This window comes from Lepisosteus oculatus, chromosome 19 (assembly GCF_040954835.1).
Source record: "Lepisosteus oculatus isolate fLepOcu1 chromosome 19, fLepOcu1.hap2, whole genome shotgun sequence".
Classification (NCBI taxonomy): Eukaryota; Metazoa; Chordata; class Actinopteri; order Semionotiformes; family Lepisosteidae; genus Lepisosteus; species Lepisosteus oculatus.
This window is the reverse complement of record NC_090714.1, coordinates 6,232,569-6,258,464: the sequence shown is the minus strand read 5'-3', so window position 1 is coordinate 6,258,464 and position 25,896 is coordinate 6,232,569. Positions and strand designations below refer to the sequence as shown.

The 25,896-nt window shown below is 43.6% G+C and overlaps 3 long non-coding RNA genes across 4 annotated transcripts; 2 read left to right on the top strand and 1 right to left on the bottom strand.

Annotated features, from left to right (window-relative positions):
- Positions 1-6,974: 6,974 nt before the first annotated feature.
- On the bottom strand, positions 6,975-9,651 carry LOC138224269 (uncharacterized). Its single transcript, XR_011182687.1, has 7 exons — positions 9,578-9,651; positions 9,359-9,439; positions 9,106-9,159; positions 8,514-8,590; positions 8,292-8,375; positions 8,022-8,075; positions 6,975-7,397 (listed from the first exon to the last, which is right to left on the bottom strand). It is a non-coding gene; the product is annotated as an uncharacterized lncRNA (long non-coding RNA).
- Positions 9,652-11,461: 1,810 nt separating this feature from the next.
- On the top strand, positions 11,462-12,435 carry LOC138224288 (uncharacterized). 2 transcript variants are annotated; one of them, XR_011182723.1, is made up of 3 exons: positions 11,462-11,531; positions 11,807-11,889; positions 12,225-12,435. It is a non-coding gene; the product is annotated as an uncharacterized lncRNA (long non-coding RNA). The 2 variants fall into 2 exon arrangements; XR_011182722.1 differs by having other exon boundaries at positions 12,222-12,435.
- Positions 12,436-24,267: 11,832 nt separating this feature from the next.
- LOC138224224 (uncharacterized) lies at positions 24,268-25,554 on the top strand. Its single transcript, XR_011182595.1, has 4 exons — positions 24,268-24,458; positions 24,612-24,662; positions 25,220-25,292; positions 25,469-25,554. It is a non-coding gene; the product is annotated as an uncharacterized lncRNA (long non-coding RNA).
- The last annotated feature ends 342 nt before the right edge of the window (positions 25,555-25,896 follow it).

The following is a 25,896-nucleotide window of genomic DNA, read 5'->3' as shown; positions in this document are numbered from 1 at the left end:
CTGACTGTCCATAAACGAGAGGCTCAGTTTCAAGAGTCTGGACATAGAAACTGGACACAGGCAGCCCTGACTGTCCAGATACGACATGCTCAGTTTCCAGAGTCTGGACAAGAAAACTGGACACAGGCAGCCCTGACTGTCCAGAAACGAGAGGCTCAGTTTCCAGAGTCCGGACATAGAAACTGGACACAGGCAGCCCTGACTGTCCAGAAACGAGAGGCTCAGTTTCCAGAGTCCGGACATAGAAACTGGACACAGGCAGCCCTGACTGTCCAGATACGACATGCTCAGTTACCACAGTCTGGACAAGAAAACTGGACACAGGCAGCCCTGACTGTCCAGAAACGAGAGGCTCAGTTTCCAGAGTCCGGACATAGAAACTGGACAAAGGCAGCCCTGACTGTCCAGAAACGAGAGGCTCAGTTTCCAGAGTCCGGACATAGAAACTGGACACAGGCAGCCCTGACTGTCCAGATACGACATGCTCAGTTACCACAGTCTGGACAAGAAAACTGGACACAGGCAGCCCTGACTGTCCAGAAACGAGAGGCTCAGTTTCCAGAGTCCGGACATAGAAACTGGACACAGGCAGCCCTGACTGTCCAGAAATGAGAGGCTCAGTTTCCAGAGTCTGGACATAGAAACTGGACACAGGCAGCCCTGACTGTCCAGAATCGAGAGAATCAGTTACCAGAGTCTGGACATAGAAAGTGGACACAGGTAACCCTGACTGTCCAGAAACAAGAGAATCAGTTTCCAGAGTCTGGACATCGAATCTGGACAAAGGCAGCCCTGACTCTCCAGAATCGAGAGAATCAATTACCAGAGTCTGGACATAGAAACTGGACACAGGCATTCCTGACTGTCGAGATACGACATTCTCATTTACCACAGTCTGGACAAGAAAACTGGACACAGGGAGCCCTGACTGTCCAGAAACGAGAGGCTCTGTTTCCAGAGTCTGGACAAGAAAACTGGACACAGGTAGCCCTGACTGTCCATAAACGAGAGGCTCAGTTTCAAGAGTCTGGACATAGAAACTGGACACAGGCAGCCCTGACTGTCCAGATACGACATGCTCAGTTTCCAGAGTCTGGACAAGAAAACTGGACACAGGCAGCCCTGACTGTCCAGAAACGAGAGGCTCAGTTTCCAGAGTCCGGACATAGAAACTGGACACAGGCAGCCCTGACTGTCCAGAAATGAGAGGCTCAGTTTCAAGAGTCTGGACAAGAAAACTGGACAGAGGCAGCCCTGACTGTCCAGAAACGAGAGGCTCAGTTTCCAGAGTCCGGACATAGAAACTGGACAAAGGCAGCCCTGACTGTCCAGAAACGAGAGGCTCAGTTTCCAGAGTCCGGACATAGAAACTGGACACAGGCAGCCCTGACTGTCCAGATACGACATGCTCAGTTACCACAGTCTGGACAAGAAAACTGGACACAGGCAGCCCTGACTGTCCAGAAACGAGAGGCTCAGTTTCCAGAGTCCGGACATAGAAACTGGACACAGGCAGCCCTGACTGTCCAGAAATGAGAGGCTCAGTTTCCAGAGTCTGGACAAGAAAACTGGACACAGGCAGCCCTGACTGTCCAGATACGACATGCTCAGTTACCACAGTCTGGACAAGAAAACTGGACACAGGCAGCCCTGACTGTCCAGAAACGAGAGGCTCAGTTTCCAGAGTCCGGACATAGAAACTGGACACAGGCAGCCCTGACTGTCCAGAAACGAGAGGCTCAGTTTCCAGAGTCCGGACATAGAAACTGGACACAGGCAGCCCTGACTGTCCAGATACAACATGCTCAGTTACCACAATCTGGACAAGAATACTGGACACAGGCAGCCCTGACTGTCCAGAAACGAGAGGCTCAGTTTCCAGAGTCTGGACAAGAAAACTGGACACAGGCAGCCCTGACTGTCCAGAAACGAGAGGCTCAGTTTCCAGAGTCTGGACATAGAAACTGGACACAGGCAGCCCTGACTGTCCAGATACGACATGCTCAGTTACCACAGTCTGGACAAGAAAACTGGACACAGGAAGCCCTGACTGTCCAGAAACGAGAGGCTCAGTTTCCAGAGTCTGGACATAGAAACTGGACACAGACAGCCCTGACTGTCCAGAAACGACATTCTCAGTTACCACAGTCTGGACAAGAAACCTGGACACAGGCAGCCCTGACTGTCCAGAAACGAGAGGCTCAGTTACCACAGTCTGGACAAGAAAATTGGACACAGGTAAGCCTGGCTGTCCTGAAACGAGAGACTCAGTTTCCAGAGTCCCGACATAGAAACTGGACACAGGCAGCCCTGACTGTCCAGAATCGAGAGAATCAGTTACCAGAGTCTGGACATAGAAAGTGGACACAGGCAACCCTGACTGTCCAGAAACAAGAGAATCAGTTTCCAGAGTTTGGACATCGAATCTGGACAAAGGCAGCCCTGACTCTCCAGAATCGAGAGAATCAATTACCAGAGTCTGGACATAGAAACTGGACACAGGCAATCCTGACTGTCCAGAATCGAGAGAATCAGTTACCACAGTGTGGACAAGAAAAGTGGACACAGGCAAACCTGTCTGTCCAGGAACGAGAGAATCAGTTTCCAGATTCTGGACATAGAACCTGGACACAGTCAGCCCTGACTGTCCAGATATGACAAGCTCAGATACCACAGTCTGGAGAAATAAGACTGGACACAGGCAGACCTGATTGTCCAGAGATTAGAAGCTCTGTTACCACAGTCTGGACATGAAAACTGGACACGGGCAAACCTGTCTGTCCAGAGACGACATGCTCAGTGGTTTAACACTGGACATAGAAACTGGACACAGGCATCTCTGATTGTCTAGAAATGAGAGACTCAATTAGCATAGTGTGACAGAGGAGCTTGTCATTGGGTACAGGTAGCACAGAAAATACAACATTGATACACCTTCCATTGAGTGGTTACTAGAGAAGTTCCTGAGGGTGCACACTCAGGGCTTGACTAGTAACTGCTATTACCTAATTTCATATATATTCATATACATGAACATACCTAATTTCATAAACATTCATATACTTAAAACTGGTATGAGTGAGTATTGTGGTGTGAATGGAGAGCGCTCTCAAAATGGATGTTATTCACGGTCTGTTGGTTGTTGGTGGTTAGGTAGTGGTATATCAACAGAGAGAGAGAGAACAGGTAGGTAAGGAGGATTTACCTTTATTTGAATAATTACTTTTGTTTCTTTTTTGGAGGTTTTGTTATCTGGTGTGGGGGACTGGGAGCCATGTGAATAGACTGCACTTGTTTTGCTTGGGTGCTTTTGCGACGGAGCCAGTCTGAGATAAAACGGACCTGCTTTGGCCTTACTCAGGCCATTGTGTGACACATAGTCTGGACAAAGAAACTGGACACAGGCAAACCTGGCTAAGGCTCACTTACCACAGTCTGAACAAGAAAATTGGACACAGGCAGACCTGGCTGTCCAGAAATGACAGGCTCAGTTACCACAATGTGGACAAAAAACACTGGACACAGGCAACCCTGATTTTCGTTCATGGACACCACGAGTGAAGAGCTTGGCGATGTGAGGGACCTGAGGCGTGTTCTCAGAGGAGATCAGAGAGGATAGAGACATCATCGAATTTTAGACTGTGAGCCTGAGTTGTCCATAGTGGCAGCCACTACCCTCATTGCCTCACACACCTCTTTGCAATCAGCCAGCTTTCCTTGACTGAGTTCTTCCTCCCTGCTGCTTTCACCAGCTCTCAGAGTGTCCGCCTGAGCCTTTTGCAGTCCTTGGGAGTCTTGTCCTGGACACCATTTGGCTCTGGCGCTGATCCTGCTCTAGACCTTCTTAGGAAATTGTTCATCTCCTGCCAGGTAGGCTCCAACTCTTCAAAAGCACTGGTGGGTCTGTCTGGTTTAGCGAGTGAAGCCATCGTCTCCAGCTCCTCCTGGTCTCTGGGGTCACTGTGGGTTCTTACAAATATTCTTCCACCTCCTCTTTTGTAAACTCCAGCTTTCCTGATCTTGTATCCATTTGTAATGCTTAGGGAAGGGTTTGAAGATTAGAAAAGGGGTTGCACTGAGGTTGAGAAATTTGAATGGAATATGTACAGTAAACTAGTGTTGAAAATCATACTAATGAGTTAAGTAGCTACTGTGGTTAACCAGTTGAAAAAATGAGTTGCAGTAATACAGTGTGGACTAGTTTGACATGAACCAAGTGAAACATGAAAGGATGTCATGGTGAAGTGTATTTATGTTCTTTACACAAAGAGTTGTGGGAGAGTGGCACAGGCATTCCAGCCTTTTTGTTGGAAGCAACAGCCTCTTTACTTTTGAGCAATGGCTCTTTGAGACTATCCAATCAAACTGAAATCAGTAACCAAAAGGGTTACATGGATCAAATACTGTCCTCTCATTTGAACTTTTTCGTGTTCTTGTAACTTATAACATGAACACATCAGCTGCATGACAAACTAGAAGTAGAAAGGTGGTGCATTGAGTGCATGATAAACGTTTACACATGAAAAATCTGACTTCTTGGTGCAGAGTTAAGATAGATCAGGTTATAGAACAGTAATTGTCCTACAAAGAACTTTAAACCCCACAGCTCGCCTACGTATTCCGACATGATTTCATTCACATCATGCTGCTTTCAGATTACTCTGTGATTACTCAGTAGGCTATGGGAAAGATTTTGAAACTTGTAACTCATGGGGGCTTCTGTAAACATGCTCGATTTCTTTAACAAGTTTCCAGGTGGAGCCAAGAAAAACAGCTGCCTGCGCCGTCAGACTGTGGCCACGCCCACCCGCATGACATCTCTCGCAGGCCACGCCCCGCGCACCTGTGCGCCAGCTTCTGCTGGAGAGAGCGGAGCTGAGTGCCTTTGTTCCGCGTCTTTTGTGATTATTTTTATTTTTCCTTTGTTTGAATGTAGATACAATTTGACTCATGTAATTATGTAGTCTAAACCTTACATGAGAAAAGGGTAAAACACGTATTTTCGTTGGGAGCAAAGTAGCATTTTTAATGCGTCTTTGTTCACAAATTTAAGCGTGTGCATTCATCCAAACCTCCGTTTGGAAAGGACTTTGAAAAGCAGCTTTGTAAAGATTTTCGTTATTTTCCAGAGTTTTGTTGTGTGATTATGCTCTTATATTCATGTTAAAATTGTCGCTTGCAACTAACCTTTTAATTGGCTTTGCATTGTAAATTCGACTTTTTGGTGTTTTCAGTTTAGTGTCTTCGGGAAGGATTAGATTCGCACTAAATATTGGGAGTTTAAACGTAAGTACAAATATTTTATTAATTTCTTTACAAGTATCTCATTAAGAGATATTTTGCGCTATCTGCCCTGGTGAAAACAGTGTTTTCTACTCAGAAACCTTGGTTTCAATTATCTTTTAATAATCGTCTAAATACTTGTGTTCTTGTGTTTTCAGTTTGGTGTCTTCGGGCAGGACATGCTTGGCTCAGCTACTGGAATTACCGATGTAAGTATAAACCTTTTTATTCGTTTACACGTATCATTGTGAAGTATCTCCCGAGAATTGTTGTTGGAAATGTGATACACCGCGTTGAAACAAGACTCAGACTTGGAGATACCAGTTTCTCCCGGGCAGAAATCGTTTTGATCCGACAACATTGTAGGCTTGCTGTTTATAAACTACGATCAATTTCGTTTTTTATGCGTCTAATAGAATATTTCGAAACCGCTTTGGCTTTCGAATTGCATCACAACAATTAAAAGAACGGAGCCTATAAAGATATGGATGAATAATTTGTGTTGACTAAATTGTTTCAGAAAAAGAATGCTAGTCTGCAGTCGACACCCCGTAGCTGTATTGTGCTTTGGGTATTCACACTTGAAATGTAACTTCTTCAATACCCTCTTTAAACAGGAGCATTTTCAGTTACACCAGACTAAGCGCTTTATTCTTGTAAATATTCGGAACATGCCAGTCAATACAGAAGCTCGGTCTAACTAGCTGGGATCATTTCGAGATTGTTTGTAACCGAAAGTTAATACTGATTTCCGTTGTTTTACAGGAATTGCAATGAAGTTCCAGTCTTCATTCAGGTCGCTGCCTCGACAGAAGCCTCGGAGAAACAGTAACGTGCTGTGTGTTTCTGTGTTTTTGCTTGTAGTAGCGTGCAAATGTTTTCTTACTCTGTTAACTTGTAACAGTATTTAGCATTAATGTAGCCGTGCTTTGCCACTTTGTAATTGAAATGCATGTTCATTTTCACTTCGAAGCCTGTGCATCCGACATATTGTAATGCTTTGTTTTGTATGCCATTTTCGCTCAATAAATTGTTGATTGAACCTTGATTTTGTTCTTTCATTTCTTGTGCAGAGTTTTGTTCCCCCTTGGCCCTGAAAATCCCCGATGGTGGTGAGTTTTTTGGCGGAGAGATTTTGCTAACAGTTTGTGGCCGCAAGGGGACGCCCTATCGCTTTTTGACTTGAAAAGGTCAAAGGCTACCCCCTTTTTAAGCGTGTCCAGATTTTCCCGCCAAAAAACTTAGTATCTGGGGTTTCTCTCGGGGTGTGGTAGCAATCAAGCCGAGCCTCGCCCACCCCCCCTCATTGGAGAGGGGTAGGCGGGGGCTGGCTGATTGACTGCAGCTCTAGCCAGGCCCACTTGGTCCCTGCAGAGAGGCAGGTCTCCTGGGGTGTGGACTTAGAAAACTGTCAGTTGCAACTGTGACTGATGGGCTGAGTACACCCTGGGTGCCTCCTCTCTCTCGGGCCGAGGCCATCTCCAGCCTGCCTTCCCCTCCTGCTGGGAGTGAGGGGGCTTGGCTAGAGCTAGACCCACGCTCCCTCCTAGGGACCCTATTCCCCCCCAGACTATCTAAAAAGGCGGGCGTCCTCGCACTTTTCCAGGTCAGTGCGATGGGTTGTCGCCTTGCGGTGCGTGGCGCACACTGCAAGACAACACTTCACACCTTCGAAAATACAGGACAATGCAGACAGTGAAATGAGAGTTTTTATTGCAGAATTCACAGCAAATACAATAGCAGCAGTCAACAGAAAACATGCAGGTCAAGAATGAAATACAGCACTGAATCAGGACATTACAGATCAAGCAACTGGTAACAAAAATCAAATGTAACAAAAAGCACGTATTGTCGAGAATAAATTGCTGGAGATCGTCGGAGCGCAGAGAACCAGGAGCCGCAGCACATACAATAGCAACAGTCAACAGGAAACATGCAGGTTAACAATAACATAAATCGGTATACAAAGGGTACACTACAGATCAAGCCACTGGTAACAAAAATCAAATGTAAGAAGCAGCACACATTGTCGAGAAGAACTTGCCAACGCTCGTCGAGTTGCTGGAGTGGAGCTGGAGAGGAGATCGCCGGAGCGCAGAGAACGAGCCGCAGAACTGTAGGCAAAAGAAAAAGGATCAAGTTAACGGAATATCGGACTTGTAGAATCGATTCACTTGAAGTTCTGAAGTCTTTTAACTGATAGTTATAGAAACATGCTCAGATTCTATAACAAACCAATAGGCAACTTTAGGAAGAAAATCAGATACATCCCAATCCCACTACTTCAGGATATCGGACTTGCAGAAACGATTCACTTGACGTTCTTAAGTCTTTTAACTTAGATACGCTACCTAAATAAAGAAATATAAAAAAAACTCAAATGAAACCAATGCATCTCAGTCCTACGAGTCCAATATTTAGAAAATACGTTCAGCCACATAGAAATCCAATGCTACTTGTCAATACAAGACCAGGTAACACAGCGTGTATAATATTCGAATAAACTGCTTTAAAAACCATCGATAAAATGTGTTGGCATTATCTATCTTTACATAATGAATTCAAAAGATGAATAAATGTATCATAAAAAAGAACCAGCGCCTTAGAGTTTACTCCACAAAAGAAGAATGAAACAAAAAGTTATCAAGTTGGTATAAAACTGTTCTTTTGTTAAAATGCTTGGAAATACGTGTTGTTTTACACAAATAGTGTTAGCGGAATGTAGAAATACAACTTACCTTGGAAAAAACACTTTCATAAGTGGAGGTCCGTTCTTGAAATCCTTTTGTCTCCTGGAGAAATAAAGAAAAACTTACGAATTAGTCAATTTCATCTTTACAACACTTGATCATTTCTGAGCGGTAAGCGTTATTATAGCCCGAATCCGAAAAGCAGAGATTAAACAGCTACTGACTTTATACAGCAAATGTTTGAAAATAAATTACAGCATTTTTTTCGTTAAAGGAAACAGAGTTAGAGATACCATATCTTAAATAAAACATGCTTACATGAAAGGCAGTATAAAAACGCTGGATCCAGATCTTTAAAACTTCGAGAGCACGCTCAAACGGACAAAAGACTCTTTCGGCGTCCTAAAACACAAATTAAAGTGAAACAAACGCAAATAACAAAAGTTGCAACGATAATACATTTTTGTCTAACTTTTCTCAAAGTGAAATTTGATTTTTTCAATTTAAAATAAGAAAATTAGAAATAAAACGCAAACGCACCTCACGCCGCAGAAACTCGCCCCGCCGCCATCTTGCCGGGCGCACCTGTGGAGCGCGGAGAACCAGGAGCCGCAGAACTGAAGGCAAAAGAAAAAGGATCAAGTTAAGATATCGGATTAGGAGAATCGAATCGCTTGACTTTCCGAAGTCTCAACGATTTAAATAAGTTGCCCCTATAAACAAATACACAAACACGCTCATGTCAAATTGTCTAAAAAAGCAATAGGAAACTTCAAGAGAAATCACAGATACATCCCAGTCCCACGACTCCAGGATTTAGAGAACACATTCAGCCATATAGAAAAATCATTTTTGAAATGTTACTTTATACATTCAAGATCAAGTACCACTTATGGCGTGTACCATATTAGACTTAACTCCCCGCATTGAAAAGCATCGTGGAAATGTTTGTATTATCCATCTTTATCCAATGGATTCAATAGATGAATAAAAGAACCAGCGTTTCGAGTTTCTTTTTCGATGCAAGAAAAGCACAATAAAACGAAAAGAAGTTATATTGTACTAGTCAGCACGTGTTTTATCGAGTTACACAAGTATAACATTAAAACGTATAGGTAGGAATATAACGTACCTTGGGAAAAACACGTTCTTAGCCGGAGGCCCGTTCTTGAAATGCTTTTGTCACCTGAAGAAATAAAAAACATACGAATTAGTAAATGTAATCTTTGCAATATTTGATAATTTCGGAGCAGAAAGCGTTATTACATCCGAATCCGAAAAGGAGAGAATACACAGCTATTGACTTTAGGAAGTAAATGTTTGAAGATAAACTACAGCTTTTTTTTGTTAAAAGAAACAGACCTTATCTTACAAAACATACTTACATGAAAGGTAGTATAAGAACGCTGAATGCAGAGTTTTAAAACTTCGAGAGCACGCTCAGACAGGACACTCATTTCGGCGTCCTAAAACACAAATTAAACAAGAACAAACGCAATTAACAAAAGTTGCAACAATAATACATTTTCGTCTACCTTTCCTCAAAGTGAAATTTGAGTTTTTGTATTTAAAATAAGAAAATTAGAAATAAAACGCAAACGCACCTCACGCCGCAGAAACCCGCCCCGCCGCCATCTTGCCGGGCGCACCTGTGGAACAGGTGGACGGGGCGTGTCCGCTGAGGAAGGTCACTCTGGGGGCGGGCTTGGCTCCTGAATGACAGCTGTGCACTCGGTTACAAGGGCTCAACACTGACGTTACTGAAGCTAAATAGAAACTTGAACTCACCAAATCATAAATTTAGTATTTAAAGGCTAAGGATTTTCAGAGAACCCAATACAGTGACATTCCCCTACAAAACTGTTCGCCGGACTCATTTATCTTCCGGCCAGCTGGTCGAATCAAGAGAAATGTGCTGGAGAGAGACCCCTGTTGCTCCTAGTTAGGACTGCACCTCTCTCTCACTGCTAGTGCCACACCTGTCCTGCAGGTGTCTCAGTGGTATAAGGGGCTGCTTTTTAGAATTGAATTCCGATCTATGCATTTATAAAGGTCTTAAACCCCCCATTTTCCCTGTTTTGGAAGGCCCCGAAAATGGAGCCCCCCAAAACGGCCGGCGTGGTAGAGAACAGCCACTCCGACAAACTCACCCAGACAGCATGAGAGCTTCACCCGGGGATTAGGTCTCAGTCCGGGGATTAGGTCTCAGACTGACGGGGAGGCTCGGGGCTCGACTTCAACTCACAAGACTCTCCGGGAGTCGATCTGCTCTCTGAGCTTTAGAAGTGTCCGATGGTTCAGCCCGCGGAGCCACCAGGCCGGCCACGCAGAATACCGGCCATGTACATCTCTTATTCAGCCTAAAGCCAAGTCATTGCTCCGAGACGAGGCAGTTCCACCTGTTTGCTCTCTCATCAAGCATTATTTTTTAAACAAAATGTATTTAATGATTCTAAAGACAACTTAAAAAAAACTACATGGACGATTAAATCGGTCTATATGTTTTGTACTCCAGCTGGTGTCCGGGCAGAATATCCCTACAGTTCCTTAAAAACAGCAGGTGTCACGACATAATATATTTATATTTCCATGGGCGTTTGACAAGGTTCCACATAGAAGTTTTAAGATGAAAGACTTAAAAATCAAAAGCAATGGATGTAAATAGAAAGTGAACTGGTGTGTGCATAGAAAACAGAATAGTGACAAGGATGTAATAAAATAAGTTTTGCAATCAATGAAGCATCACTTCGCTCCTTATTATTACTATTAGAGACGCTATTACTTCATATACCCTAATATGTGAAAATTATTGTAGTCAAAATGCAGTCAAATGCACAGAGTGCAGGTGGTGAAAGTGCTGTTTATGAATAGCAGACCGCTGGCAATGAAGTAGTGGAAACAGAGTTTTATATTAACTGATACTGTAAGTGTCTCGAAAAGATGCAAATTCATTTTGATTACTTTAAAAAGTCATTAAAAGTCTATATCGTGTTCCACACTGTATACACGGGTTCTACAGTGAAAAGGGAACCACGGTCAGTGAGTGACGTGCAGTACAGTAATCACAGTACAGTAATCACAGGTGAGACTGACTGTCAAACACTAACAGTATAATTCTTACTGCTTGACCCAAAGCCAAAAGACGGAATTCTGAAACACTGTTTCGGGCGCAAGGGTGTCGCTAACTTCTAACCTTTTACGATTGATGGTAGATGGGGATGGATATAGTATTTTGAATTACACTGAACACAAATCGTAAATCCTCAATTAAAGTTTCGATAAGGTTATTTCATCAGCGGTTCAGTTAAAAGTATGGAACGGGATTGACTCCAGTTACTTGTGTCGGAAAGACTGAGGGATCCATGTCAACTCCAGGATCCAGTCCGTGTTTTAGACATGTCTAATTAATTAACAGTCCACAGTTAGGTGTGATCAATCTTTATCCGCCTTCAATTAGTGTCCTTTTAAAATGGTTCTGGCAGGAGTATTGCGTCTTTGTCCTTAAATGGCGGCTTTGCGGCGACAGGAAAATTCTCCCGGGATGTTTTGCTTTATTTGGTTAGGAGAATGTCGGTCAAATTTGCTTCATATGTGGATGGGAACAGTTCAAAACGAAACGAGAGAAAGCATCAGAATAATTAAGAAGGCGGACAGTAACTGGCTTTGAAAGAGACGTTGAATTCAAACTGAACCAGTAACTTTCGTATCTTTTTCAACAGGCGAAATAGAACGGATTATTGTTACTATTTAAAATGGCTACCTGTATTTTTAATGCTTTCTCGGGTCTGTTGGTGTTTCAGCAGGTGTCTTATTCACTAGTTTCTCCTCTTCAGCTTCCCAGACTTCCTGTCCTCTACAACAGCCTGACTGCCGAAGCGCAGAGCTCCCGTGTGGCGTGAAATCGGACAGATGAGCGGTCAGTTCGAAGGCGAGACTCCAACCGGTCTGCACTCTGCTTACAGAGCCTCTTGCTTTCGGGTTTAAAGAGACCTTTGTGTTCGTAGTCGGAGAAATCCCAGGACCAATGGACTTTTCTCAGTATGGTAAAGCAATAGAATGTGATGAAGAAACCCACAGCTGCGCTCACTTAATCTGAGGGTGGGGGAAATATGGTTGCGCTCCGTTGAACACCTCCCTGCGAATAAATAGGTTATTTTAAAAAACAGGTGCTACCTTTGTATTGTCTTTGGCGAGAGGCCAGAACTTGCGCCTATATGTATTAGAAACGCTTTTTCTCCCCTGTTCAAGCAGCAGCAGTTGATCCCGGAGACCAGCCGCATTCACCTCGCAGTCCCGGGTGGCCACCGTCTCTCCGGCCGGCTGTCCTGACTGAAACGTTTCCTCTCCTGGGGCTCCAGACTGCGGGCCGCCGGAGCGTCTGGATAACAGCCGGTCGTGTTACACCTGTACTGTTTCTATTTCGATTTTTACAATAAACTAGTCTTTGGATTGTTTCTTTAAACCAATTTGTCTGGGTATCTTGGATCACATCATGTTGGAAGTGAGCCTCCACATAAGATCAGCCTCTTGTATCTTTAATGAGCCTGCATCTGTCTCCTTTACCCCTTCAGGCTGCTCAGAGTGCCACTCAGTCATGACTTTAAGGTGCTTCATCTTCATCCATGGTAGCTGTTGCACAAGCTTCTTCCCTGCACTTTGCCTGTAAAACTCCAGCTGTTGCTCAAATGTACACAAAGGCATGTAGCCTGTGGTCAAGCAACTGCTTGATTGTACAACTGATGTTGGTAAAATAATTCTGTAGAGGCATTTGCCTAATGTCATAGCTCTCTCGAAGTGAATATTGCTCTTGCCCAGCCTGCTTCTGGCAATGGGCAGGTTCAGCTCAGAGCCGAGTCCTGCTTGCAGCTTGACTCCTGAGACCCAGAAGGGACAAGAGACTCCACTATTAACCGAAAGTGTTTTGTGTAGAAATATTCAGTGTGTGATTAGCAGGGATTTGAGAGAGAATGTAAAGCCAGCAGAGATGTTTAATGTGCTTTCCTGTGGCTGAGAACACCATGAAAGAACAGTGATCACAGCACTGTATGAGAAAAGCACACTGTCCTTTGAAAGAGCACTAGATGGTTAATTATCACCTGTGTGATGCAATAACACATACCCACAATCTGCTTCACAACACAATAGCTCTGAACACCATTCCACATTTAAGAAAGCATTTTGAGAACAGACTAAATAACTAAAGCAATTTAACAACCAAGGATTAAGATGTGCGTATATTTCAAAGAAGAAACACTAAAACTCTTCAACTGTTTAACTATCAGTGAAAAAAAAAAATCATTTTGAACATTCAAAAAGGAATAAACTTTTAATCTGCAGGAAGCAGAATTCACCTTGGCAGTTCTTCTTTAAAATATTTACTGTTTACTACTTTAGGACAAAAACATATCAAATGTAAATCAATCTTAAAGTCTATCCTGGTCTCTGAGAGATTTGTCTAGTCCCCACAGCATAGACACAATGAAAGAAACTGGAAGTTTACTCAGAAAAAGACATTTCAGAAGGAAAACTATTCTTTGTTTGCTTACAAAGTTAGTTTACATTTCCTTTTTTTCACAAAAGAAAACATGAAACATTAAACTATCCACTGATTCCTTGAAAAACAAGAGACATGAAGAGATACAACTTTCAACATTTGTTACTCCAGGTGCAAAGCTGTTACTGAAAACAGAGAATGTGTATAAAATGATCACTCTGTTGTTTTCATAACAATTCCAACATTTTCATATCAACCTTTCTTAAAAGAATTAGGGATGTGACATATTTTAAACCCCTGAAAGACAAAATCCTACATCAAAACTCCCTCTCAATGACGTAAGAACCTGCTGTTCAGAATGACCTCTCATGCAGGTGAGGCTGCAGACTGTGTTGAGTGTCCAGGTGGTCCTCATGATCCCCCCAGCTCAAGAACGTAGGGGAAAGGCCTGTGATCATCAGCACTGTTGAGTGTTACATAATATAGAAATACAATCAGTCTTCTACTAACAAATATGAAAACAGATTTCACTGTGACATGGCTACTTACTGTAGAAGCAAAACTGCTATGAAACCATAGTCTGCTTCATGTATAGTAATTGATATTGAAAATCATGAGCCTAAAAATCAGTCCTAACAATGTGCCCAACATCCATTTGTAGTACTCAGTTTCTGGCCTTCACCTGACTAGTTTTACTCTGCTCCTATATACATACAGATACACACATTTAAGTGCAGTTACAAACAGATTTCCCACAGTTCAAAGCAACTCATGACAGGTTTTCTGTAGAATTGGGTTGTCAGCAGCAGGGAGGGACAGTTGCTCAAGCCCAGAGGAAAATAGAATCAATACAAAGCCTATTGTTCAATCATTATCTATGATTAATTATATAGCTGTATGTAAAATGTTGTCTTAAATAACTGTGATAGAAACCAATTAAAGCTGTCTATAATAATAGCACAAGTGTCAGTGATGGGTTTCTGCTAGGATGACATGGCTCTCAAATCATACCATTCATGTCCATAACAAGATTTGATCTCAGCTAGAGCTGCATCAGGTAAGGCTGGAAGTGACATGCTTAGTACAAGTCCAGGAGCATGTAAAATTACCTTTCAGCAATCGTGAAGCTCAGGTATACCTTTACGAGTTTGAGGTGAAATGACCTGTCTGAGCGCTGTAGGGCCCAGGATATTTTAAGTTCACTCCAGGAGTCTCTGTACTGGGGCTTTGGTATGGACATTATGGGCCACAGGGAACAGTGCCACCTAAGACCTTTAGCTCTGTAATATCCTCCAGCACCTGAGCTGATGAAGTACTGCCCAGCCCACAGGAGCCCAGGACACTTCACCCACAGGAGAGCCCTTCCTCCAGCCTCAGGGGTGACAGACCAGCTGGAGGAGTGAGAACAGGCCGAGAGCGAATTCAACAGGAGTCTCCAGGAGGCCAGACTCTTGCTGTGAAAATAGGAAAGTGAAAGTAATGTCAGGCTTTCTATTTAAAATAAAAAAGCTAAATCTCAGATTGAAACACGTCGCTCTTAGGTAATAAGTATTCCATGTAAACTAAATGAAAGTGTGATGCCGCGGGGGTTACAGGCATCTGTAAGGTTGATCAGTAGATGGAACCCAAGACCAGAACACACCTGAGGCAAATAGCAGTTAAAAACAGGTCTACCCTGATAAAATAAAACAAACAAACACAGAGCGACTTGTCTCCAAAACACCCTGGCAAACAGATAATGTAGCCATATGAAAAAATACATTTCTTCTCAAAGGAAGAAAAATCTGTCCAATTTCTCCCTCAAAAATAGATCCAATCATGCCTTCTTACCCGTACAAACCTCCCTTCTTGAATTCAAAAAGTAACTATGTGTGCTATTTTATCTTTCCCTTTTTTTCATCCACTTTCAGTTTTTAACTAGAGTTATGCAAATGTGCAGATGTCTTCCACAAACTCAGAACTGTATATATGTCCAGTGACTTTTGGAATAATTTATAAAATACAGGACTAAGCTCTTCATGACTTGTTCATTTTTGCAAAGTATTGCCTTCCAGATTTTGCAGGCACATTCATTTACGAGTCCTTAAAACACAAAAAACACACACTCCACTTGTTTAGATGTTACAGTAAAAGGAGACACACCAGTGGGGACAATCACATTGTTAAAAATAGGTTCTCCTAGTTCTCTACTCTCGAACAGAGCAAAAAAAATTCAGTTCATTTACATATTGGGGTGTGTGCTCAAGCCAGCTCCCATTTCTAAGGGGCACCTGGCCAATCATGGTTTAGATCCTACGCCACGCCTCCTGTACATTATTTCTATTCATTACTTTCTCCACCTTGGAATTATAATCTCTTTTATCATGTTTCAATTCTTCCTATATATTCCTCTGAATCACTTTCCCCTCTCAATCTATTATAGGTTTGAATTCCTGCTCTTTCTTTTTGGATTAGATCAGATCATCATGTCAGTGGTTTGATATGAACTTAAGGCGTTCTTAATGTTACCATAACAGGGATCTAATGGCCTAGAACCTCTTGTGTAGCCTTTTACAAACTGATAATCATTAGGGAGAACTGACTTAAGCAAACAGCCATTGAAATCTCCCAAATGAATTTCTGAGGCAGTTTTATTATCGACATCAGGAGAAATCTACAGCAGAGTTGCAAACGCCTGCCCAAACTCCCATGGCAGGTAGCGAGGTCATAAAGAAACAGAAAGGAGTCCCCGATCTGGTGAGTTAAAGGCGTGTCAGATCAAAAGGTCTGTTTTTTACTTTTTTATCTTATACTATCTGCTATTGATTATTTCTTTACCTTTTTTTTCTTCTTCTCTCTTCTACCCCTGCCCTTTCTTTGTTTTGCTATGGTTTAGTTACATACACAGTCTTTGTTTTCCTGTTGTCTTCCAACACGTTCTCTATGTTCTTTTCCAAATGGGAAATCATGTACTCACCAAATCCAGTCAGCTGTAGTTTGTGTGCAGCTTGGCTTCACTTTGTACTCTCTCTCATCTCTGAGTTTGATTTATATGGCCTGCAGGTACGAGCGCTGCTCTGTCTTGTTCCACTTCGATCATTATTGCGGTGTTTTATGTTGCAGTACTTCAGTTTCGCCATCTTAATGAGATCAAAAGTCTCAGAGATGCCTCCTCTTATTGACCAATAATAAAGCTTGCAATAGAAACAGCTCCTCAGTATACGAACAGCTGACCAATAGGAGATAGAGGTACTCCAGCCACCAGTTGACAGAGTGTGGCTCTGGGTTCTAAACGTTGCCAATAAAAACTCCTCAGCTCTTCAGTCAGGAAGCAGATCTGGAAAAAGAAAACATAGTATTACTACCTTGTAGCCTGATCTCACATTAGGCAAGTCTGAGCCTGCTCAAGACCAGTACAGAAGCTGGAATCCAGACTGTTGCTGCAAGTGGGGTTTGGGGTGGGAGAGACCTGTAGTAGGTGCTCTTCCATCTTACCCCTTGCTCTAAGAGGTTCAGTCATTACGATGTTTAAGGTCTATAAAGATTAAAGTGTAGGGATGTTATGCTGGAGTCCTGGCTAAATTCATGGCTAAACCTAGGCTTGTTTTCCATTAATTTAATTTCTCTTTTCCTCTAACTGGGAGAGGGCCTGTTGGTGCATGTCACCAGTTACTGCTGCATTTTCACGATGGATAAAGTGAATCCCCGCCACTATGTCAAACACCACCTACAAAAGAGGACTCAGCCTTGTGTGGTAGTGAAATAACTGCAGTAGGATGAAACCCTTCTGAACACAAGAGACCAAGATTCTGCAATGTAAAAGGTACAGCGCTGCTTGCACAGTCTATTTCAGAGACACGTCTGCATATATGACACTAATGCAAGCTTTGTGGAATTCCCTGCTTACTGTATTAACATTACATGCCTGCCCCTACAATGCCAAAGTAGTCATACAAAATAGCTAAGGAAGAATGGTAACTGTGCCATGTACCCAGATTAAATAAATCAACTCTCAGTGCAATTTAGTAACAGAACCCTATATGCTCTAGAGTAAATGGAGACTCTCTCAACCACATTTTGGGGGGAGGCTGAGTGCTGCAGTTTCTCTTTTTACCTATTAGAAGACCATTTAATGACTTGGACTAAGCATCCAGCTGATGTAAAATTCTATAGGAGTCACAACAAAATGAGGACCCTTTAAGGAGCTCCTATCAGTGAGTGATCAACTTATGTAACTGCAGTCTCTCCACCCCCCACAGTGGTCCTAGGTAAATAGTGGAGGACATGTAAAGCCACTTCCATTGGTGTTTCAGGATGAGGTCTGTGCAGTTGCACAGATTAAGTAGGCAGAGACTTGCATTACAGGTGTGTCAACTGAAGTTCCTGGGTTAGTGCCAGGTGCCATTTGTCCCTTTAAGACTGACCAGTACATGAGAAGATACAGCAGTTTCCCTCCACATTGCATTGTAGCCCAATGAAAGCTACCCCTGAAGGTACTGATCTTCAGTCCAATAGAGCATCAGGGTCTATACAGTGGCACCACAGAGGACAGAGTTAACAGCTGTACACACACGACTTCCAGTGACACCTTGACTTTATTGTACAGACATGACACAGATGTTACAAGAGCAGGCTCAAGGACATGACAGAAGGTCAGAGGAGCTCTATACAAACCACAGATCTTGGCTCCACATCATAGATGTGGTGCTGAGGATCTCCCATTGCTATTGGAGAACTCCAGTTGCTCCAATCTTCCCAGGAAGGAATAAAAAGCATCACAGCCCACCTCTCCATTCTTCCCCCGTGGTGATCAAAGGGGCTCTTTCAGAAGTGGGGGGGGGAAGAGAACACATCTTGTGAAAGGAAAGATTACATGACCAAGTCCTGACACCACACACACTGGACACTCGTACCCAGGCCAGTCACACATCGGACTCCCAAGCATGGAGAGCATGCTCAACCTCATCCAGAACATTACCGTCACTGAAAGTTGGTTTCCATCACTGTCCAGTGGAGATACTGCTGTGAGGAAGCAGCCTTTAGCAAAAAGGGACTGGATTGTTTGGCTGATGCTTTTATCCAGAGTAGCATCATTTTCTAGTCATTTCAACAGCTGAGCTAAGGACCGCAGTGCCCTACCTGGAATTTCAGTGGAGGGATCTCTCTCCACTGGCTGTGCAGCAGGGTCAAGCTGGGTTTCTGTATCCCAGAGTCAGTAGCATACTGGGCCCTTCCCTTTTCAGCTGTCCTTGTCCCCGGTCCCTTGGAATGGGGTTCTTGTGACTAGGGAAGGGATTCCATAAGAGCATGCTGCCAAGACATACAGGAAAGATCAATGCAATGTACATCCCCAGGGAGACTCAATTGTGCAGAGTGTCAGTCCTGTACTGAAGGACCTACTGCCTCCAGAGGCGGTACAGAAGTACAGCCAGCTAACCCTCATCTAGAAAATACAGAAAGACGAATGTGGACAAGCTCAGCTTGGTTTTGCATACGACACCCAGTGTCAGTGTTGCAATGCCAATTTCCTCCACAGCTCTAACTCACCCCAACATAGCTGACCCATGAGCTGGCACACACATCCTAGCATATGTGGCTCCCCCTACTGGACAGCATCACTTACTGTATTTCCAAACCACAGCTCAGCTTGTCAAGTCCCACAGAGGATCAACTGGCTTCAGGAACAGTTCTGGTTGAGTGTTCCAAACCAGTGACATCTTGCTCTTCTCACCAAACAAATCCCACTACTCCAAAGCCACAGGAGCATGGGCAAAACTCACACTGAATAATTCTCATGTTCCTCTTCAATTCAAAGCACAACATAAATACTTTCCTCCCAAACTTCACTTTTATAAGCCTCTTCGTTAATTACAGGGGCTGGGCTAATTCCATGGGAACCTATCCCAAAAGCCCTACAATCCTCATGTGGAATGCCCAGGTGTGTCCAGCTCGATAGTGCACACCTGTTTCCAGATCCCTGTCGGCTCAGAAGCCATCTTGGCTCAGAGAAACACCACAGCCTGGGCTTGAGCCAAAATGCAAGGTGCCTACAGAAGCTTTCTAGGGACAGTGCAACATTGCTTTAATCAATTTTCCTTGAACGTTATTAGTTCCTAAACATTTCACCATACCTCAATCTGTTTTAGAAATCGTTTAGTAGAAAAAGATAATGATTTCGTAATGGTTTATATATATTCCTTATATATATACAGATTTGTGATGAACTCTTAAACCACTTCTGCATCCCTACCCAGTATTCTTCCTCTTCCTCCGTCAGAACACTTGTCCATGTCTGTTACATGCCTCGATGCCTCCACGACCTCGTGGATCACTGACTACCTGACAGGCAGACCACAGTCTGTGAGACTTCAGAACTGTGTGTCTGAGCAGGTAGTGAGTAACACAGGGGCACCTCAAGTTCTTTCTCCATTCCTCTTCACCCTCTATACTTCGGACTTTAAGTACAACTCAAAGTCATGCCACCTGCAGAAGTTCTCAGATGACTCTGCAATTGTGGGATGTATCAAGGGTGGGCAGGAGGAGGAGTACAGAGGACTGGTCAGCAGCTTTGTGGAGTGGTGTGGGGTGAACCACTTGGAACTAAATGTAACAAAGACAAAGGAACTGGTGGTAGATTTCAGGAGGAAAAAGGTCAAACCTACTCCTGTCTACATCAATGGGAGTGGCGTGGAGATGGTGGACTCGTACAAGTACCTGGGAGTGCAGATCGACGATAGACTGGAATGGTCTAAGAACATCGAGGCCATCTATAAGAAGGGACAGAGCTGACTTTACTTCTTGAGGAGGCTCAGGTCCTTCAATGTGTGTAGTAAGATGCTACACATGTTCTATCAGTCGGTGGTAGCGAGTGCCATTTTCTACGCAGTGGTGTGCTGAGGCTCTGGGATTAGAGCAGTGGATTCCAAAAGGCTGACCAAGCTCATCAGAAGAGCAAGCTCTGTCATTGGGTCTGACCTGGACCCCTTGGAGGTAGTGGCTGAGAGGAGAATGATGTCCAAACTAGAGGCCATCATGGACAACTTCTCCCATCCCCTCTATGACAGGCTTGCAGGAATGAAGAGCACGTTCAGCAATAGGCTGATTCATCCACGGTGCGACAGGGAGCGCTACAGGAGGTCATTCTTGCCTTCTGCCATAAGACAGTACAACGGATCCACCTTGCGTCTTGGCAGAGGCAACATCGACAGTGACCTGTTTCTGGACTAAACACATCTACACATCTACTGCTACATCTGTTCTCTTTCTTTTTCTTTTTCTTTTTCTTTTTCCCGTTTACAACCATTTTTTGTGCAATATATGCCAGGGACCTGTGCAATACATTTATATTTATATCTATATCTACATCTATATTTATATTCATATGTGTGATATGATTTTCTGTGTACTGTTCTGTTCTAGTTTGTTCTTGTGTGTCCGGACTGTGAGTAACTCTTGTATTGTATTGTATGTATTGTACTATTATTATATAATTCGTTACACTGTGGCTGTGTTGTGTGTGTTAAGCTGCTGTTGCACTGCAATTTCCCTCACGGGATCAATAAAGTATCTATCTATCTATCTATCTACGATTGGAGTCTCTTGTATTTAAAAAATAAAAATTATTGTTGAGAGTGTTGAAATTTGAGGTAGCTAAGGAGATTGGGGGATAATATTGAGACATAGATTATGCCATCAGTGTTTTGATGCCCTGTATTGGCTGATGATTTTAACAGTTTTTCCCAGTTGAACAGCTTCCTTCCCTTTGCTCTGAGAATTGGTCTGGTGGTTTGGTAAGCAGGCACTTAAACTTAAACTAGCAGGGTGACTTTTTGAATCACCAGTAGAGTCTGAAATAACATTTTCTTTGTGTTTGCTTAAGGTTTTGGCTTCTCCTCATGTACTCAAAGAAGCCCAGCGCCTATCAGTTTTCAGATTCATCCCTTGATTTCTGTAAATCCCTTCTTCCCCTAAAAATAATTGTTTCGGACAAAACCCATTATGAATGAACTGCTCTTACTGCTTCTACCAGTTTGAACACTTCAGGAATGGGAGATGGACCATGAACATCTTCCTCCAAAATGGTCACATATCCCCTCTCAGAAGGGCCAAAAAACTCGCAAGACATGTCTTGTTAGTATAAATCCTACCAGAGGAGCATTTACATAAACTAACACAGAGGTGTGAAGATATATAACCCTCATTTTCTCCTAGATTCACTGGATTATTTATGGCACATGTGTTGTTACTCAGATCCACTCATAACAGCTCAGGTCTGTCTCCCTACAGCCAAAGCTCACTCCTTGTCATCCAGAGCCAATATCCAGATGGATACTGCACTTACTTGCTTACTGACCTTGGCCGCTAACTTTCTCTTTGCTGCTTGTTTGACACCAAGCAGCCCCAGGCCTCTCCAAAGTGACTGTCCCACAAAACCTCTACAGCCAGCTTCAGCTGGGACACTGCATGCTCTCCATCCATTTCTCTGACACTCGGGGATGAGGGACTGATATTTTTTCGCTCATGTGCCTCCTCTACCCTTATTAATGACCACATTTTTAATGACCACAGAGAGTCAGGACCTCGGTTTTATGTCTCATCCGAAGGGCGGCGCGTATTTACAGTATAGTGTCCCTATCACTATACTGGGGCATTAGAACCCACATGGACCGCAGGGTGAGCGCCCCCTGCTGGCCCCACTATCACCTCTTCCAACAGCAACCTCAGCTTTTCCCAGGAGGTCTCCCATCCAGGTACTGACCAGGCTACTTGGCCAGGAATGAGAGTGAGAGGGAGCTGAAGCTCCACTGGGGGTGGAGGTAGTTCCCAGTGGGGACTGGGCGCAGGAAAGGTCCGCTGGCAGCTGTGTGTGCACAGCCTAGGACACGAGAGTGAGGCACTGAGGGGCTGTGTGGTTCTAACATGAGTGTGTCGAGTCTCAGCCCGACAGTGAGGAGCTGGAGACTGGGTGTGATGAGTGAGCTGAGTCTGAGTGTGAGAGTGAGACTCTGGAGACTCTGGTTTGTGTGAGACCCGGCCCGGAGGTGTCAGGAGACGATGTCAGTGGCTGGAGGAGGACCTGGAAGCCCGAGGGCTGGCTGGTCATGAGAGGACCAGTGGCTACAGGGGGGAGAAGGAGGCTCCTGGAGGGGTGGAGAGGAGCAGGGAGGCTCCTGGAGAGATTGAGAAGTGTCATTGAGGTGCAGGAAGGTCTGGAGGAGAAGCAGCCTCAGTCGTTGCTGAGTCGGCCTGTCAGTAAGGCAAAGAAGGCGATAGAGCAGGTCTGGTCAAACTGGATTGATCGAGTCGAGGGCGATCCGCTGCTTCTCCCTGACAAGGACTAGCCAGAGGGTGAGAGCTGGAGGTGAAGTTCATTGAGCTCAGGACACCACGAGTGAAGAACTCAGCGATGTGAGGGACCTAGGGCTTGATTTCAGAGGAGATCAGAGAGGACAGAGACATCAGCGAGCCTGAGCCTGAGCCAGACATCTGAGCCTGAGTTGTCCATAGTGGCAGCCACTATCCTCATAGCCTCACACACCTCTTTGCAATCAGCCAGCTTTCCTTGACTGAGTTCTTCCTCCCTGTTGCTTTCACCAGCTTCTAGAGTCTCCACCTGAGCCTCTCGCAGTACTTGGGAGTCTTGTCCTTGACACCATTTGCCTGTGGTGGTGATCCTGCTCTAGACCTTCTTAGGAAATTGTTCATCTCCTGCCAGGTAGGCTCCAACTCTTCAAAAGCACTGGTGGGTCTGTCTGGTTTAGCCGAGTGAAGCCATCGTCTCCAGCTCCTCCTGGTCTCTGGGGTCACTGTGGGTTCTTACAAATATTCTTCCACCTCCTCTTTTGTAAACTCCAGCTTTCCTGATCTTTTATTCATTTGTAATGCTTAGGGTTAAGGATTAAGGATTAGCAAAAGGGTTGCACTGAGGTTGAGAAATTTTAATTTATTAGAATGTAATACTGCATGTACTTCAGTCCAGTAGTGTTGAAAATCATACTAATGAGTTAAGTAGCTACTGCAGTTAACCAGTTGAAAAAATAAGTTGCAGTAATACAGTGTGGACTTCTTTGACATGAACCATGTGAAACGTGAAAGGATGTCATGGGGAAGTGTATTTATAAGTTCTTTACACAAAGAATTGTGGGAGAGTGGCACAGGCAAACCAGCCATTTTGTTTAAACCAACAGCCTCTTTACTTTTGAGTAATCTGACTTCTTGTTGCAGAGTTTAGATAGATCAGGTTATAGAACAGTGTCTCAGAAGTCTATGGGGACAAAAAACGACTTTGGAACTTGTAACTCACGGGGGCTTCTGTAAACAGGCACGATTTCTTTAACAAGTTTCCAGGTGGAGTCAGAAAAAAAGCAACCGGAACCGTCAGTCTGTAGCCACGCCCACCCGCATGACATCTCTCGCAGGCCACGCCCCGCGCACCTGTGCGCCAGGTTCTGCGGGAGAGAAGGGAGCTGAGTGCGTTTGTTCCGCGTCTTTTATAATTTTTTCTTATTTTCCTTTATTTGAATGTATATTAAATTTAACTCGTGTAATTATGTTGTCTTAACGTAGCAGATGAAAGGGGTAATATACGATCTTTGGGAGCTAAATAGCATTTTACCGGCATTTTTACATTTTTTAGTTTCCAACGCCTCACTTATTTTTAAAAAGCAACTTGTTGTCACAGACAACGTGTATTCCTTTTACATCAAAGGAAACCTCTGTTATATCAGAATGAAAACGTCGCTTATCCGTATTTTAATCTTTAAAAAAAACCTGGTGAACTTTGTTCATAAAACCACGCGTGTGCATTTATCCAAACAAACAGTCGCCTACCTAGAATTTAAGGGTTTTTTTTCATTATTTTTCAGAGTGGGTCTAGAGATTATGTTCTTATATTCGCTCGGTAAATTAGCTTTGCAGCTAATGATTTTTAATTTCAATGGTTGTTTTCAATGGGGGTTTTCAGTTTAGTGTCTTTGGGCTGGACATGACTCGCACTTAATGGAAGAATAAACGTAAGTATAAGCATTTTATTAATTTCTTTACATCTGTCTTCTATCATATATATTGTGCGCTATCTGCTCTGATGAAAACATCGTTTTTAACTAAGAAAACGTAGTTTAAAGTATCTTTCAATGATCTAAGTACTTGTGTTCTTGTGTTTCCAGTTTGGTATCTTTGGACAGGACACGCTTGGCACAGCTGCTTTAATTATCTGTGTAAGTATAAACCTTTTTATTCGTTTACACGTATCGTATTGAAGTACACTGTATACTGATGTTGTTGGAAAAGTGATGTACTTTGTCAAAAGAAGACTCAAACTAGGCGATACTAGATTTCTCCAGGGCAGAAATGGGTTTGACCCGACAACATTGTAGGCCTGCTGTTTATAGGAATCATTTTCTGCTGAAACTGCGATCACTTAAGCTTCTGTGATTAGCATAATCCAGATTCATTACAAACCGTTTTAGCTTCCGAATTGCATCACAACAATTAAGATAACAGAACCTCAAAAGATGTGGATTGGTTATTTGTGTGTTAAATACGTTGTTGCAGAAAAAGAATATGCTAATCAAAATGGAAATGATATTTCTAATCGACACGCTGTAGCTGTATTGTGTTTCGGTCTTCACACTTCAAATGTAACTGCTTCTATACCTTGTTGAACACGAACATTCTCTGTTGCACCAGGCTAATCGCTTTATTACTGTATCTTTTGAACTAGCTACATCCTGTTTTTAACCGAAAGTTAATACTGTTTTCTGTTTTTTTACAGGAATTGCAACGAAGTTCCAGTCTTCATTCCGGTCTCTGCCTCGACAGAAGCCTAGGAGAAACAGTAACGTGCAGTATGTTTCTGTGTTTTTCCTTGTAGTAGCGTGCAAATGTTTTCTTACTCTTTTGACTTGTAAAAGCTGTTGTTAATATAGCCGTGCTTTGACACTTTGTAATTGAAATGCATGTTCATTTTCGCTCAATAAATTGTTGATTGAACCTTGATTTTGTTCTTTCATTTCTTGTGCAGAGTTTTGTTCCCCCTTGGCCCTGAAAATCCCCGATGGTGGTGAGTTTTTTGGCGGAGAGATTTTGCTAACAGTTTGTGGCCGCAAGGGGACGCCCTATCGCTTTTTGACTTGAAAAGGTCAAAGGCTACCCCCTTTTTAAGCGTGTCCAGATTTTCCCGCCAAAAAACTTAGTATCTGGGGTTTCTCTCGGGGTGTGGTAGCAATCAAGCCGAGCCTCGCCCACCCCCCCTCATTGGAGAGGGGTAGGCGGGGGCTGGCTGATTGACTGCAGCTCTAGCCAGGCCCACTTGGTCCCTGCAGAGAGGCAGGTCTCCTGGGGTGTGGACTTAGAAAACTGTCAGTTGCAACTGTGACTGATGGGCTGAGTACACCCTGGGTGCCTCCTCTCTCTCGGGCCGAGGCCATCTCCAGCCTGCCTTCCCCTCCT